Below are 16,448 nucleotides of genomic sequence, written 5' to 3' on the forward strand. Positions count from 1 at the left end.
TCACTTTTTGGTCTGGTGGCACAGAATTGTTATCGCGTCCAGCGTTAGCTCAACCACGAAATCAAGGTGGTTTTGCGTTTCCCGACGTTTCCATCCTGGCTACTATATTGTGCCTCCGCACTCTATTACGAATACTAAGCAATGATGGCATGCCCGCTCAGACACTGGCTCGCTACCATCTGGAGCCATCACTACGTGTCTTTTTGCCGGAGAGCCAAAAAACGAAGGTCCCCAATCAACTGAGTTACCATCTTTGTATCGAGCCCTTCTGGCATTTCACCGACGTTTGGAAGCTACGTGCCCAGAGATAGAGGTGGCCGATTCTAAAGTGGTGGACACAATGGCCGCCCTTCTACGGCCCTTGGTGCCCCAGCATCGTCAATGTGTAATAAACCGCGCTTGGATACCAATAACTGCCGCAGTGTTGCCAGGGCATCTTAGAGACTTTGTCTGGAGGCTGGACTGGGGCTTGCTCCCCACGCGAGATCGGTTGCAGCGATGGCAGGTGGTTCGCACTTCCACTTGCCCCAACTGCATCATGGTAGAGACCAATCGACATGTGACGTTTGAATGTGTGGTTTCCCGCCTTTTTTGGCGTGCGGTTAATGCTGGTTTTTGGGGACAGGGTGTCCGAACTTTCGTGTCCAACGGCCGATTTTTGCGAAGCCGCTTCTCCGCTCTGTTAATAGTTGCGGGGCTGTTCAGCCTTTGGAGAAACCGATGTGCGGCCGTAGCTGCCAATTGCCGCCGGCGTGCTTTGTGGCCGATACTGGGGAGAATGAGACGAGAGATCCTCGCGTTCCTCTTCGAGGAGCTTTTCTTTCTCGGGGAGCAAGAGTTTCAGCGGCATTGGTCGTGCCCTTTCATCAACGTGGAACACTAAAGGCTACAACTCATTTTTCGACCGACTTGGGGCTAAGCAGCGCCCGTTGAGTTGTTTTATATGATTTCATTTGTTACATATCGTGTTTCATTGCATCTATTGTATCGTTATACCATTGTATCATGATATGGCATTGAGTTCTTGTGTACATATATGCGAACGTTGTCATGTATATTAGAGCAAATGTCTTCACTGTAACGTAGTGATGTTAGTCGTGAAATATAGATGTGCCGAAGTGTATGTGCCCTGTTACTGGAATGGTATGAAGCCTTTGTGTTCCGTACATGCTGTAGATAAATTTTTTCTAAACAGAATAATGCTTCGCTTGTCTTCTCATTGTTGCCGCCTGTTTCTGCTTTTGGCGCAACCGCTGCGAGGCGGTTGCAGCGGGCCGCCGCCGCCGCGCGCTTTTCCCGATCCTAGAACGATTGTACTCGGAGCTGCTGTCTGTTTTCTCGGAGGAGCTCTTCTTCCTCGGTGAAGAGGAATTTCTTCGGCACTGGTCTTGTCCTTTTGTGTCGGTCTATGACGGACGAGTGAAACTTGTCTTTCGGCCGGCCTGGTATTGGTAGGCTGATCTGTCAATGCACCGGCAGAAAAGGCATGCCAACAAGTAAATATGCAAAATGTACATATTCAAGTTTTATTTGTGTCTCTTGTTTACCCTGAAGTATTTTTTGTGGTTGTGTTTGTGTGAACCATCAAATGTACATGTTCTTCCAATGTCATCTCATATTCATGATCATGTAAATGACGTCTGTTTTGTCATCATCGTTAGAGTATGTCTAAGAAGAAAATGTTCTGTTGAGTGTTATTAACGTTTGTGGCAATAAATGTTTTCTAAACAGAATAATGTTATTAAGCGTGTTAATATAGTACTTTTCAGTATGTTTTAGATGCACGTGACTCTGCTTGAGCCAAACGACATGCAATGATTAAATCTTGTCTTTGAGGTTGTGTACTCAGAGGAATTTTTCGGGGAGGATAGTATGTTTTTTGACTATGTCTTGTATTTACAGAAGGGGGAGCCTTGCTCTGAAAGCGAGACTTGCCGTGTTTATTTTCTTTTCTACGAATCTAGTTATTTTCATGGGGTACTGAACTTTCATGGACACAAGGTGAGAAATATGAGTGTCAACACATTACTGAGTGGGCGCATGCATCTTACTCAAAATCACCCCATGCATTGTTTATGGTTATCCTTGTTATTCGGTTCTCCTTGTGGCGTCGTATATAACCTTACTATTATCTAAATCAAGACAGCACGCTATAACCGGTGCGAATGACGCAACAATTTCCTGTTATTTTTTTTTCCTCATTGCGTTCGCTTGTGCACACCTCTCGTGATTCTAGTATTTCGTATTTGCCGCTTCTCTGGCATGTGAGGCCAATTACCACAAAAAAGAATGACTTCTGAGAATAAAGCGACCATATCTGCAAATCAACTGCTTCTTTAGAGCATGTACATTCACAGAGCACATGCCCTAGCAAGCGTTAACGAACGCCCATATATCATTACATTAGAAGACGCAGTACATTAGAAGACGAGAAATCTGACCTATTAGTGGCGAAAACAATTCGCAAATGCCATAAATTTTGGTTCACGGTACATTCAGGCCAAACTATGAGTTTATTCATGCAAACAAACTTCCATACAGCTAGGTAACTACGGTCGTAAACAACAAGGTAAAGAAACACCAGGCCTGCGTGAAAAGTGCAGCACAGTCACAACGAAAGCCAGAAGAGCGGTTTTTTAGAGCCTTTTATAAACACTCATTAAGTAACGGCTGCAAACACACTTGCTCGGTACCCACTACGACATTATTAATAATATTTCTGCGTATAAGCCGGCATTCGCTAGGCTATCCTTCGTCAATCTTCTAAGAAGTGTGGTATCTGCTGAACATTTTCAAAGAAATTTGTGCCCATTGCTCCTTCAGTGGCTGCGACGATGAGGAGCTATGCCTGAAGTAGACATGCGCCGCAGTTAAGAGGGGATCAAAATCAAGAATCCACTAAGAAAGTCCCATTCAATGAATGCCAACACTCTCTTCATCGTCTTCTGGGCCCCTCTGAATACTTCGCGTTCTGTTTTACTGCCACATTTTTTTAACGGTGCGTCCCATTACCCGACACACTGAAGTAACCACTTGGCATTCCGTAAATAACGCTCTTTTATGGTTCAGAACGTTCTCTCAAAGGCGCCAAAAAGCCTGGCGATATGCACAAATCGCGATGATGACATTTTTCTGCATCGCCTGCTTTCGTCTGCTTTTAAACAATAACTATTTTCTTAATGTTTAGTGACGTCATTTAGAGCTTCGAATCCCTCCCACCTTCCACCGCAGTTTCCACCTAACAAGGTTTATTATTTGCACCAGAAAGTGCGACAGGAAAATTCTTTGATGGCGCAGTAAATTCGCGAGATCGTGAGTCCTCGGGTTTAATGTAGAGTGGATGAATACCTCGCGGTTTTACGGCTTAGCTGATTTCGGCAAATTCACGCATGACAAAGATAGAGTATCGCCCAAAGCGATTTCTCTCTGAAATGTATAGTAGTGAAAAACAAAACTATATTTGAAGTGGAAACACAAAGAGTGTGTTGACATGACTGGCAGAATAAATGCTTGCGCGTACGTCTATGCAAAACGAAACAGACAAAGAATACAATTTATTCACGCATCACCCACGTCCTAAAGCTTTATCAATGACTAAAATTATAGTTAAATTGAATTACAGACAAATAGGTACCCCAGCCCGCCTATCCTACGCCTGTGGTATGCTCACCCATACCCGACAGACGCGTGTAAAGCGTGCGGGGAAAGGGCCTCGATGCGCCAAATGCTTTGGGAGTGTGCTGGAAAACTTAACGTCACTGCCGCAGCTACCTTCGCGACGCATTTATTTATTTATGTATTTATTTATTTGTCTATTTAAAATACCTTACAGGCTCTATTACGTAGCATAAAGTACGGAGGGTACATAGGAAGAATGCTGGCGGGTGAAAGCTCTGCCAAAATACAAAGCAACTACAAAATAAAGCAACTACAAAATAAAGCAACTACAAAAAGCAACTACAGAGGGAGGGACGAACTCCAAGGCCAATTGCTACAGCTACCACCGCGTGAGGGTAAAGGCCTGCCTCCGTCGCAGCGGCGGTCACTGCTGCCGATTGGCGGCGTCAGCAGGGAGGCGGCATTCACCAGCGAAGAGCTGGCCGATCAGCTTTGGGCCATCCGGCAAGCTGGAGATGCCGCCCGTGTCCAAGGACTTCGAGCGGTCACCTGACGTACCGCCATCATAATCGACGGATAGTGGGAAGGGACAGGGGTTAATCCCCTCTTCCCCAACCTCGCCCGGTGAAAACTGCCAGACTTTAAATAAAGTTTATTCAGTCAATCATCTAACAAGCAAAGCAACTATTTCTAGAAAACATTTCTTAAACGATAGCAGAGGCAACTAATATGTAGTAAACTTTGGGGTCAGACTTCCGAAAACCACGCTATGATTGGGAGGGACGCCGTTGTGTAGGGCTCCGGAATGAGGCTGAGTTTCACACAGACAAACAATGTTTGTTCTACTAACTTTGCCCAACTGATCTTTTAAGCATGCAGTCCTACTTACCCACGTATTGATACTGCATTGTGTGGCATTACCTTGACTCCACATAACGCGGCTAAATCGCAATAATTAATAAAGCAAGTAAACCTCACCCACTGAATAGCTAACAAGGTACATCTCCGATTATTTTTTCTTAGTGGCTATTAGGCATGCATGCTGATTAGCATCACCACCATCATACTTTGATGGTAATGATACAACAACAACATTAACGTTGTTGTTGGACAAAGTGAGACGTGCATAGAGCCTAACTTCACACGAAAGAAACGAGCAATTTCTTGTGAACAGTAAACTCGGGCTATATATGTATAGCCATTTTCGTAATAAATCTAACTGATAAAGAAGTATTCTTTTTTTTTCTAAGCGCCTATGACATTGACTTTTCAGTCACCTTCTGTGGGATCAGCTAGATGTCTTGCTCTCATGCATTTGTCTACCCACCAGAGAAATAAAGACGCTGCGTAAAAAAATGAAAACATTCGCACCTTTTCAATCACTCATGGTCCCCGCAACACTGCATGAACTGTGCGACTTTTCCAACTTGGTCAACCAATATTTTGTCATCCCATCGCATGTGCACCACTGATCGACCGTGATGCATCTTTCCTTCTCTCTGTTTTCCTCATGTAACCTAGCTTCAGAAGTTCTAATCTCCGGCAGCCACAGCATGCGTTCGGGTGCACTCATCCATCAACAAAATGCTAATGAGTAGGCGGCGCGCGCACCGTTCATGGCAGCACACACGTAGACTTCAACGCTTAGCACAATGCGTGCTAAACTGCAGTGATTGTTAGGAAAGGATAGTTCATAGTAATGCCCGCACTTGCCGCGTAGTCACTTGAGCTGGTGGTGGACTGATTGTGTTTGGGTGCTTTAATGATGCGGTCACGGTTTGTGGAATGGGCATAACTGGATTCGATCCCGAAGTTTGCGGGATCGAATCCCGGCTGCGGGATCGAGTACTTTAGCCACTAGACCACCGGGGCGGGGCCGAACATGAGGGGTAGAAGCTGCCATTAGGTGATTGCGTTAACGTTGTGCAGTGGCCTACTTTCAAGGTGAGCAATGGGTGGACATGTGTGCACTCCCAAAGGAGACAAATAGTTAACATGGCGACGCTAGTCAACAAGGGAAGGTCATGAGACTTTTTGGCACTCTATAACTGCAACGTGTGACTCACGGGTTCAACAGAATTTTAGTTATAGTGAGCTATTCTGAACGTTCTTACGTTTGAGGGAATGTGTTCTTATATTATTCGTAGGTTGACAACAATGCTATTTAGGGCAGCTGGATCAGGAAATACGAATATTTACGGAATAGCAATGTCGGGTGCGTATTGCGGTACCCTTGCTATGCACTGTCCATGACAACGTTATGCAGCACTGAATGGACCCAACTGAACCATACAGTAATTAAACATTTTTCACATGGTGCAAGGATAACGCGCTCGAAGACAAAAGAGGGACAGACCACAGCGCTGTCCACGCACAGAGGCACACAATATATATGCATATATATATATATATATATATATATATATATATATATATATATATATATATATATACGCAGAAAAAGGTAGAGAAGAGAAGCAGAGGAAGACGAAGAGTCTTGGCACGATCCACAAACCAGCATCGTGCCAAGACTCTTCGTCTTCCTCTGCATCTCTTCTCTACCTTATTCTAGTCTGTTACAATATATATATATATATATATATATATATATATATATATATATATAGTGGAAGTAATAATTCAATGGGCCAGTTAGTCTTCGTGAAGGTATGGGATATGGCACAACGGGAGCGTTGTCAACAAAGATAAATATATTTATTTCCCAACAGTTTCGGGGGGAGGGGTCCTCTCTTCATCAGGGGAGGCGTTATACTGACATGAACTTCCAAACTTCGTTGCTGCCGCGTCCCTCTCACCTTGAAAAATGTTTGCGAGAGTGAGAGGAAACTAAAAAAAGCAAAAAAACAAAAAAACAAAAAAGGTGGGGAGAAAAAAGACGAAAAAGAAAAGGAAAGAAAAGAAAGAAAGTAAAAAAGAGGACGAACCACCGTCAACACTGAGAACGAAACCAACTGACCGTGTACGTCCACATACGGTTCTTATCACGTGCTGTTCAGTTCTTGACGTGTGCCGAGCCACCCAAGATTGTCGCCGTGGTGGCGGGAGGGGTCCGTGAAGGCGGGCGTAAAGAAAGGGTTTCCCCTTAATGGGTCGGTCGGCTGTTTACCTTTAATCTCCGTCCGTTTCTTTTCAATGGTCATCAAGTGGTACACTTTGTATGTGCATGTGGAAAAAAGAAAAAAAGGAAAAAAAAAACAAGAAAGGACAGTGTACACGTACGAATCAGTCAGAAAAAAAAGCATATTCTCCAGCTATCAATCTTTGTCACCAATTTCCTCCTGGCTTACTTCTCGCCGGCAGTTGAGTTTGTCGGGGTCCTCGTTGATGCTGGCTACTAATGTTCGAAATTTAAAAATAAAATATGCCTCACGCTGTTCGCGCTCGCGTCTGTTTGAGAAACCGGACTGCAAAAGAGTTAAGCTCATATTTTCAAAACTGTGGTTTGGCAGGTGCAAATGTCTAGATAAAGGTAGCTTCGGCAGTGAAGTGGCGTGGTACCGGTGATTATTGAACCGCAGCCGAAATGGCGTGTCTGTTTGGCCGATATATTCTTGCCCGCAGATGCTGCAATGTAGCATTTATATTACATTAGTGGAGTTACAATTAAGGCTTTCAGTTATGCAGAATTTGCAGAATTTGCATGCAGTTATGCCACTACCACCAGCGAGGCCAGCGAGCCCGCGAGTCCCACCAGTGAGTCAGAGATCGGTGGCAACGGCTTGCACGGTAAACTCCAGTGCCAAACCCACTCAACAACAGGGAGCCGAGGGACACAAAGAGCCATCCAGGGTCCCAGCAGTGACGACGCCACCACTCCCACCAGTGAGGCCTTACAACACCAGGCGGACAAATGCGGCGAAGACAAAGGCAGCGGCTTCCAAATGACACGGTGAAACAAAAGGTACGGGCAGTCTTAAACACGCATGGTCCCACTCATTTCTATCGATTAGGCAAATCATTGAAAAGCGGATGCAATACGAAAAACACGCGGAACCACTAACCAAATATCTATCTCACGAAATTGCACCTAAGGGCCTTCGCCTAGCCTTCAACCCCTCAATATCTACACTAAGTGGGGCAGAAAGGGGGAAGCGGGAAAAAATATTACTAGAAGCGTCCTTGCAACTGACTCGGGTCACTGCGGACCATAGTGAGCGCAAGGCTGCCGAATACAGTGTCACGGAGGCCACGCAGAAATTGGTATCTAATCTCGGAGAGCATGAGGCAAGAGAACTGGAAAGATATGAACTAAAGAAGAGAGGCGAAATTTCAGTAGTAAAAGATAGAAAATTCAAGCGGGACTGCAGTAGCTTCACTGCTCTGCAACAGGAAAAAAGGAATGGGGCCGTACAAGACCGCCAGGGACCACTTGTACCACAACCTAGCTTTGAGGAGAGAAATGGGAACTCGAAACTACAGTGCAATCCTTATCAAAACATCCTTACCCTCGAATATGACGCTGACACTCCCGTGCCACGTGATAGCCAAAACAGCCGAAAACTTATGAGAAAAATGTCCTCAATCTGTCAAACACAACACTCACACCCGCTCAGCTTCAACTTTTGTCGAGAGGCTTAACCTTTTGACTATCATCCGGTAGATTCGATGAGTTTGAACTGTACCAAGACCTCGATAACTTTGCGCGTAATCTCCGCCTCCGTGAATACTTTCATGATCGAAAGGACTGTACGAGACGAGAATAGAGTGATTGGTGGTGACAAATCATGGTGTGCGGGTGAGCAGAGCGACAAACACCTCGATATGTATATATGAGCAGTTCAAAAAGATATCATCAGAGCGTATGAAAAAAATCGGCCATTTCGAAACAACATATCAAAGTCAGAACGAAGGGCACTCTATGAGCTACGAAAAAACACTGGAATTACTATCAAACCGGCTGATAAAGGGGGCTGCATAGTAATTATAAACACGTCGGACTACTTAAAGGAAGGGGAACGACAGCTATCAGACACAAAATTCTACAAAGAACTTCCAACGGACCCGACTCCCGAATTTGAAAGGGAGATAAAAGTAACCCTAAACAATCTCCGCCGGGACGAGAAAATTACCGGCAAAATGTTAAAAGCAATGTTAGCGGCCCATTCTGTTCCCGGTCGATTCTATTTGCTCCCCAAAATACACAAGGCAGGTAATCCGGGACGTCCGATAGTATCCAGTAACAGCCCATCAACAGAAAGTATATCAGAATTCATCAATTCCTTAATAAAAAAACATCCCCCCAAATTTTCCCTATTACCTAAAGGACACAAACCACTTCATCTGCGAAACTTCAAGTCTCGACATCACAGGTGGCAGTTTTCTGGTGACCATGGACGTCTGCTCACTTACACCAACATACCCCACCATGACGGAATAGCGGCTATGGTTTCTGAATATGTAAAATCAGACTCATCAACTAGTGTAAGTGGCGAGGTACTGCTTGCACTTCTCGAACTTGTACTAAATTATAACCATTTTGAGTTCAATGGAAAGCATTTCCTTCAGGTCAGTGGCACTGCAATGGACACGAAAATGGCCCCAAACTTCACGAGCACCTTTATGGCTATACTTGAAATCCCATTCATTGAGGGACGCACCTTGAAACCTTTCTACTACAGAAGATACTTAGACGATATTTTTATGATATGGAACCATGATGAGGGAAGTCTTTTCCGCTTCATAGAGGATTTTAACAAGTGCCACCCGTCAATAAAATTCACGCACAAAATTTCCAAAACTAGCATTAACTTTTTGGACGTCACTGTCACGGTCGAAAATGACCGCTTGTCCACAAACCTTTACAAAAAGCCTACAGACCGTCAAATGTACCTACATTTCAACAGCAGCCACCCAAAGCATTGCAAAACGGGTATTCCATATTCTCAGGCCTACCGGTACCGAAGAATATGCACCGATATGCGGAAATTTGACAGACACGCGGAACACCTAAAGCATTCGTTATTGAAACAAAATTATCCGGAAGACATTATTTATGATGCCATACTACGTGCTCGCAACGTGAACAGGAATGATATAATTAAGGGACCAAACAGAGTATCTAAAACGACTTCCCAAACGAACCTTGTACTAACTTACTCCTCATCAGCGCCACGAATCAACAACATACTTTCCCGCCATTTCAACATAATCAGGCAAAGCAAACGACTAACTTCTATTTTCGCGAAGCCACCTCACGTGGTGTACCGCCGGGATAAAAATCTGAAGGACATTCTTGTCAGAGCAAAAACAAACACCCCCAAATTTCAATCAGGGTGACATCCCTGCGGAAAAGCTCGATGCAAGGTATGCCCACAGATGGTCACAACACGTGAATCCAAAGCGAACTTCTCGGATTTCAAATTCTGCATAACTGAAAGCCCTAATTGTGACTTCAGTAACGTAATTTACATGCTACATTGCAGCATCTGCGGAGAAGAATATATCGGCCAAACAGACACGCCATTTCGGCTGCGGTTCAATAATCACCGGTACCACGCCACTTCACTGCCGAAGCTACCTTTATCTAGACATCTGCACCTGCCAAACCACAGTTTTGAAAATATCAGCTTAACTCTTTTGCAGTCCGGTTTCTCAAACAGACGCGAGCACGAACAGCGTGAGGCATATTTTATTTTCAAATTTCGAACATTAGTAGCCGGCATCAACGAGGACCCCGGAAAACTCAACTGCCTGCGAGAAGTAAGCCAGGAGGAAATTGGTGACAAAGATGGATAGCTGGAGAATATGCTTTTTTTTCTGACTGACTCGTACGTGTACACTGTCCTTTCTTGTTTTTTTCCTTTATTTCTTTTTTCCACATGTACATATAAAGTGTTTACGTTCGCCTACCACTTGATGACCATTGAAGGGAAACGGAAGAAGATTAAAGGTAAAGAGCTGACCGACCCATTAAGGGGATACCTTTTCTTTACACTCGCCTTCACGGACCCCTCCCGCCACCACGGCGACAATCTTGGGTGGCTCGACACACGTCGAGAACTGAACAGCACGTGATAAGAACCGTATGTGGACGTACACGGACAGTTGGTTTCGTTCTCAGTGTTGACAGTGGTTATTCCTCTTTTTTTTTACTTTCTTTCTTTTCTTTCTTTTTCTTTTTCGCCTTTTCCCCCCGTTTTTTTTGTTTTTTGTTTTTTTTTTCTTTTTTAGTTCCCTCTCACTCTCGCAAACATTTTTCAAGGCGAGAGGGACGCAGCAGCAACAAAGTTTGGAAATTCATGTCAGTATAACTCATCCCCTAATGAAGGGAGGACTCCTCCCGAAACTGTTGGGAAATAAATATATTTATCCTTGTTGACAACGCTCCCATTGTGCCATATCATATATATATATATATATATATATATATATATATATATATATATATATATATATATATTGTTGAGTCGTTTATTGGCGGACGGTTGTCGACGATGCTTGACAGTGACAGTCAATGCGGGTACCGACTCTCTGCACGAGCTGCTCTTCTTCTTGCTAAAAGGGCGACCCACTAGAAGGCGCTGGAGAGGACGACCCACTGTTCCAAGGCTTCGCCACAACTACCCCGGGTACGAAGAGGGAGCCGCCTGGCGACCTAGCAGCTGGTTACTATGAGCGGGTCGTGGTAGGCTTTGAGGCGCTCCACGTTGACAATGTCGCGCCCTCGACGGCGAATGTCCGAAGATGGTTCGATGGGTTCGATCAAGTAATTTACAGGGGAAGTGCGTTCGATGACACGGTAGGGGCCTTCGTATTTGGGCAATAGTTTTGAAGATAGGCCAGTTGAAGTGGTAGGGATCGAGAGCCAGACGAGCGCTCCAGGGAGGAACATGGGCGCAGTAGTGCTGGTGTCAGCGCGAATGCCTTTTTGCCGCTCTTGATCATGCGCTGTAAAGGTCCTTGCGAGCTCTCGACACTCTTCAGCAAGCTTGGCTGTAGCAGAAATAGGCGCCCACTCTGACGGATCTGGCTTGTACGGAAGTATAGTGTCGATGGTGTGCGACGGATGCCTTCCATATAATAAAAAGAAAGGTGAAAAGCCACCAGTAGTGCTCTGAGGGGCGGTGTTATATATGCGTAGGTGACGAAGGGTAGAATGGAATCCCAATTAGTGTGATCGGCGGCGACGTACTTGGAGAGCATGTCGCCGAGCGTACGGTTGAAGCGTTCAGTAAGGCCATTCGTCTGCGGGTGGTAAGCAGCAGTTTTGCGGTGAACAACGTTGCACTCTTTGAGAATGGCTTCGACGACTTCAGACAGGAAGACGCGGCCTCGATCACTGAGCAGTTCCTGAGGTGGACCGTGTCGCAGCATGAATCCTTGGAGCAGGAAGGAGGCCACATCGCTCGCTGTAGCCGCGGGGAGAGTGGCAGTTTCGGCGTATCACGTGAGGTGGTCCACAGCAACAATGGCCCAGCGGTTACCGGCCGACGTTAGTGGAAGTGGCCCATACAAATCAATGCCAACGCGCCCAAACGGCCTGGCAGGGCAAGGTAGAGGTTGCAGACCTACCAGCGACAGGTGCGTTGAAGTTTTGCGGCGCTGACATTCTATGCAGGAGCGAACGAATTTCTGCACATAGCGGTACCTGCCGCGCCAAAAGTACCGTTGGCGAATGCGCTGGTAAGTCTTCGATATGCCGGAGTGCGCACATTGCGGATCAGTATGAAAGAATTCGCATATGTCAGAGCGCAGACTGCGGGGTATGACTAGTAGCCACTGGCGGCCGTCACCGCTGTAATTGCGTCGGTGGAGAAGGTCGTCGCGAACGGCGAAATGGTGGGCTTGACGACGCAACGCGCGAGTGGATGGAGTGGATGGATCAGTCAGCAAGTCTATCAGTGAGGCAATCCATTGATCCTTGCGCTGTTCAGTAGCAACGGCATGAATGCTAATGGAAGAAACGGCAAGGTGAGACGCTGAGTCGTGGGCATTGTCGTCAGGCAAGGGAGAGCGCGACAGGGCGTCGGCGTCAGCATGTTGCCTTCCGTTTCGGTACAGCACGCGGATGTCGTAGTCGTGCAGGCGAAGTGCCCACCGGGCGAGACGGCCTGAGAGATCTTTCAATGAGGACAACCAGCATAGTGCGTGATGGTCGGTGACTACATCAAATGGGCGACCATATAAATAAGGTCGGAACTTGGTAAGGGCCCACACGATTGCCAGACATTCTTTCTCAGTGACGGTGTAATTAGTCTTGGCTTTTGTAAGCGTATGGCTTGCATACGCCACGACATATTCCGGGAACCCTGGTTTGCGCTGCGCAAGGACAGCGCCGAGACCGACACCACTGGCGTCCGTGTGTACCTCTGTAGGGGCAGTAGGGTCGTAATGGCGGAGTATGGGAGGCGACGTCAGTAAACGACGGAGCGTTGTGACTGCGTCGTCACACTGTGATGACCACGAATGGAGAGGCCCGTTACTACCGAGGAGTTTTGTCAGCGGCGATGCGATAGACGCGAAGTTTCGGATGAAGCGCCGAAAGTAGGAACACAGTCCTAAGAAACTGCACAGTTCCTTGATGGATGTCGGCTTGGGGAACTCGGTCACGGCCCGAAGCTTGGCTGGATCGGGGAGAATTCCGTCCTTGGACACGACGTAGCCGAGTATTGTCAACTGCCGAGCTGCAAATCGGCACTTCTTCAGGTTCAGTTGCAGACTGGCGTCACTCAGACGCGTTAAAACATGCCGCAGGCGTTGAAGGTGCGTTGAGAAGTCCGGAGCGAAAACGACGACGTCATCGAGGTAGCACAGGCACGTGTGCCATTTCAGGTCACGCAGGACGGTATCCATCATGCGCTCAAAGGTGGCAGGCGCATTGCACAGCCCAAACGGCATGACGTTAAATTCGTACAAGCCGTCGGGAGTGACGAAAGCGGTCTTCGGTCGAGCGTCCTCAGCCATAGGTACTTGCCAGTACCCTGAGCGCAAATCTAGAGATGAAAAAAATTCGGCTCCTTGCAGGCTGTCAATCGCGTCATCCACACGCGGTAGTGGGTACACGTCCTTACGAGTGATCTTGTTGAGACGTCGGTAGTCCACACAGAACCGCACAGAACCGTCCTTCTTCGCGACGAGAACGACAGGAGATGCCCAGGGGCTGTTAGAGGGTCGAATAACATCGCAGCGTAGCATGTCGTCCACTTGCTCGTTGATTACACGGCGTTCTGTGGGAGATACGCGATATGGACGTTGCCGCAGTGGTGGTTGTGCGCCTGTGTCAACGCGATGCGTAACAATGGATGTGCGGCCGAGAGAAGGTTGAGAGACATCGAAAGAAGAGCGGAATTCTTCCAACAGGGCCAGAAGCTGGGAGCGCTGGACCGGCGTAAGGTTGTCAGCAATGGAAGGACCAAATACATCAGCGGATGATGGAACAGATGTAGAAACAGCACTAAGCGTATTGGAACTTCGGCAGTGCGTGTCATCAGGTTGATCCATGACTTGTGCGTCTTCGATGGGTTCCACGCTGCCGAGACATTCCCCTCGCACCAACGTAACACTGTACGGGGATGAGTTCAGAACAAAAATAGTGGTGCTGCCGCGGGCTACTTGCACGGTCGCGAAAGGAACCAGCAAACCTTTTCTCGTGAAAACACGAAGAAATGGTGAGAGGAGTGCAGCGGTGTCTGAAAGACTTGCACAGTACACCGACACCGCCGCGGACGAGTTTGCAGGCACTTGCGTGTCGTCCCTGACGAGTAATTTGCTTGCAGTAGATGGACTGTCGGCCGGCGTCAAAAAAGAGAATGGTGTTAGCTCTATTTCTGCTGGTGCGCAATGAATGACGGCGTCGTGGCGGGAGAGAAAATCCCATTCTAGGATGACGTCGTGAGAGCATGAAGGAATTATGATGAATTCAACGGCATACATCACGTCCTGAATCATGAGGCGGGCTGTACACATCGCTGTAGGGTGAATGCTTTGGGCGCTGGCTGTACGGAGGGAGAGCCCGGAAAGTGGCGTGGTCACTTTGCGCAGTAATCGGCTAAGCTTTGCGTCCATCACGGATACGGTGGCTCCAGTATCTACAAGGGCAGATGCACGAACACCATCACCACAATATATATATATATATATATATATATGAGATATAACAGACAGTAATGTCAAGGAATGTACAGGGGAAGTTATTAAAACCAATGGAATGTAAATAAGAAGAAAGAAAAGTGGATGAAAAAGTTATCAACTGTGAGCAGGAATCGAACCTACGACCTTCGAATTACGCGTTCGATGCTCTAACCACTGAGCTATCACAGCGGCCCTCCCTCCATCCACTTTTTTGGGTTTATCTGTGAATTTAGAAGTAGGAGCGACAGTCAGCGCCATCTATAAGCCAAACAACGAGTGTGAAAACACTCTTATGCGCATGTTTGGCGTCACGTAGCACATGAACTTATTATGAGCGGGCAGCTGATTAATTGTCCCTCTTATACAGCCTAAACACACCAAGTCTGCCAGTACGAGACCCTCGTTCAATGAAATAAGGGAAAGAAGTGTATACCTAAGGGCTCGTTTTTCCGTGTTTTAACACAATATTAATGAGATATAACAGACAGTAATGCCAAGGAATGTACAGGGGAAGTTATTAAAACCAATGGAATGTAAATAAGAAGAAAGAAAAGTGGATGAAAAAATTACCAACTGTGAGCAGGAATCGAACCTACGACCTTCGAATTACGCGTAGGTTCGATTCCTGCTCACAGTTGGTAATTTTTTCATGCACTTTTCTTTCTTCTTATTTACATTCCATTGGTTTTAATAACTTCCCCAGTACATTCCTTGGCATTACTGTCTGTTATATCTCATTAATATTGTGTTAAAACACGGAAAAACGAGCCCTTAGGTATACACTTCTTTCCCTTATATATATATATATATATGTATATATATATTTATATATATATATATATATATATATAGAGAGAGAGAGAGAGAGAGAGAGAATGAAGTTTAGCTTAAGGGCTCATTTTTCTGTGTTTGACACAGTAATAATGAGATCTAACAGACTATGATGCCAAGGAAAGTATCATCATCGTCAGCCTTACTACGTACACTGCAGGACAAAGGCCTCTCCCGTCTTCTACCAGTCAACTCGGTCACCAGCAAACTTCTTAATCTCATCTGTCCACCAACCTACTGTCCCCCCTAACCCGCTTGCCTTCTCTGGGAAACCAGTTAGTTACCCTAAATGACCAGCATTTATCCTGTCTACGCGCTACATGCCCAGCCCATTTCCATTTGCTCTTCTTCATTTCAACTATGATATCCTTAACTCAGTTTGTTCTCTGATCCACTCTGGTCTTTTCTTGAATCTTAAGGTTACATCTACCATTTTCCTTCCATTTCTCGCTGCGTCATTCTCAATTTGAATTGAACCTTCTTTGTAAGTCTTCAGGTCTCTGCTCCGTAGCTAAGTATCGGCAGGATGCAGCTGTTATATACCTTTCTCTTTAGGGATAATGGCAATGTACCTGTGATGATTTGAGAGTGCTTGCCAAATGTGTTTTACACCATTTTTATTGTTCTATTTACTTCAATCACGTGGTTCGGCCGCGCGGTTATTATCTGTCTAAGTAGACAGTTTTTTACAACTTCAAGTGCACTATTAGCTATCTCGAAGCGATTCTTTCTTCCGAGGTTGTTGTACATTACTTGTGTTTTCACCGAATAATTTTAAGACCTTACTTTCTGCTCTCTTTGTCTAACTCCGTAATTATAAGTTGCAATTCGTCCCCTGAGTTACTCAGCAACGCAATGCCATCGGTTAAGCGCATGTTACGAAGGCACTCTCCATTAACTCTTATGCC

At 46.0% G+C, this 16,448-nt stretch overlaps 1 non-coding gene across 1 annotated transcript; it reads right to left on the reverse strand.

Annotated features, from left to right (window-relative positions):
- Window positions 1-14,825: 14,825 nt before the first annotated feature.
- Window positions 14,826-14,898, reverse strand: TRNAT-CGU (transfer RNA threonine (anticodon CGU)). Its single transcript has one exon. It is a non-coding gene; the product is annotated as a tRNA-Thr (tRNA).
- Window positions 14,899-16,448: the final 1,550 nt, after the last annotated feature.

This window comes from Rhipicephalus microplus, chromosome 2 (assembly GCF_043290135.1).
Source record: "Rhipicephalus microplus isolate Deutch F79 chromosome 2, USDA_Rmic, whole genome shotgun sequence".
Classification (NCBI taxonomy): Eukaryota; Metazoa; Arthropoda; class Arachnida; order Ixodida; family Ixodidae; genus Rhipicephalus; species Rhipicephalus microplus.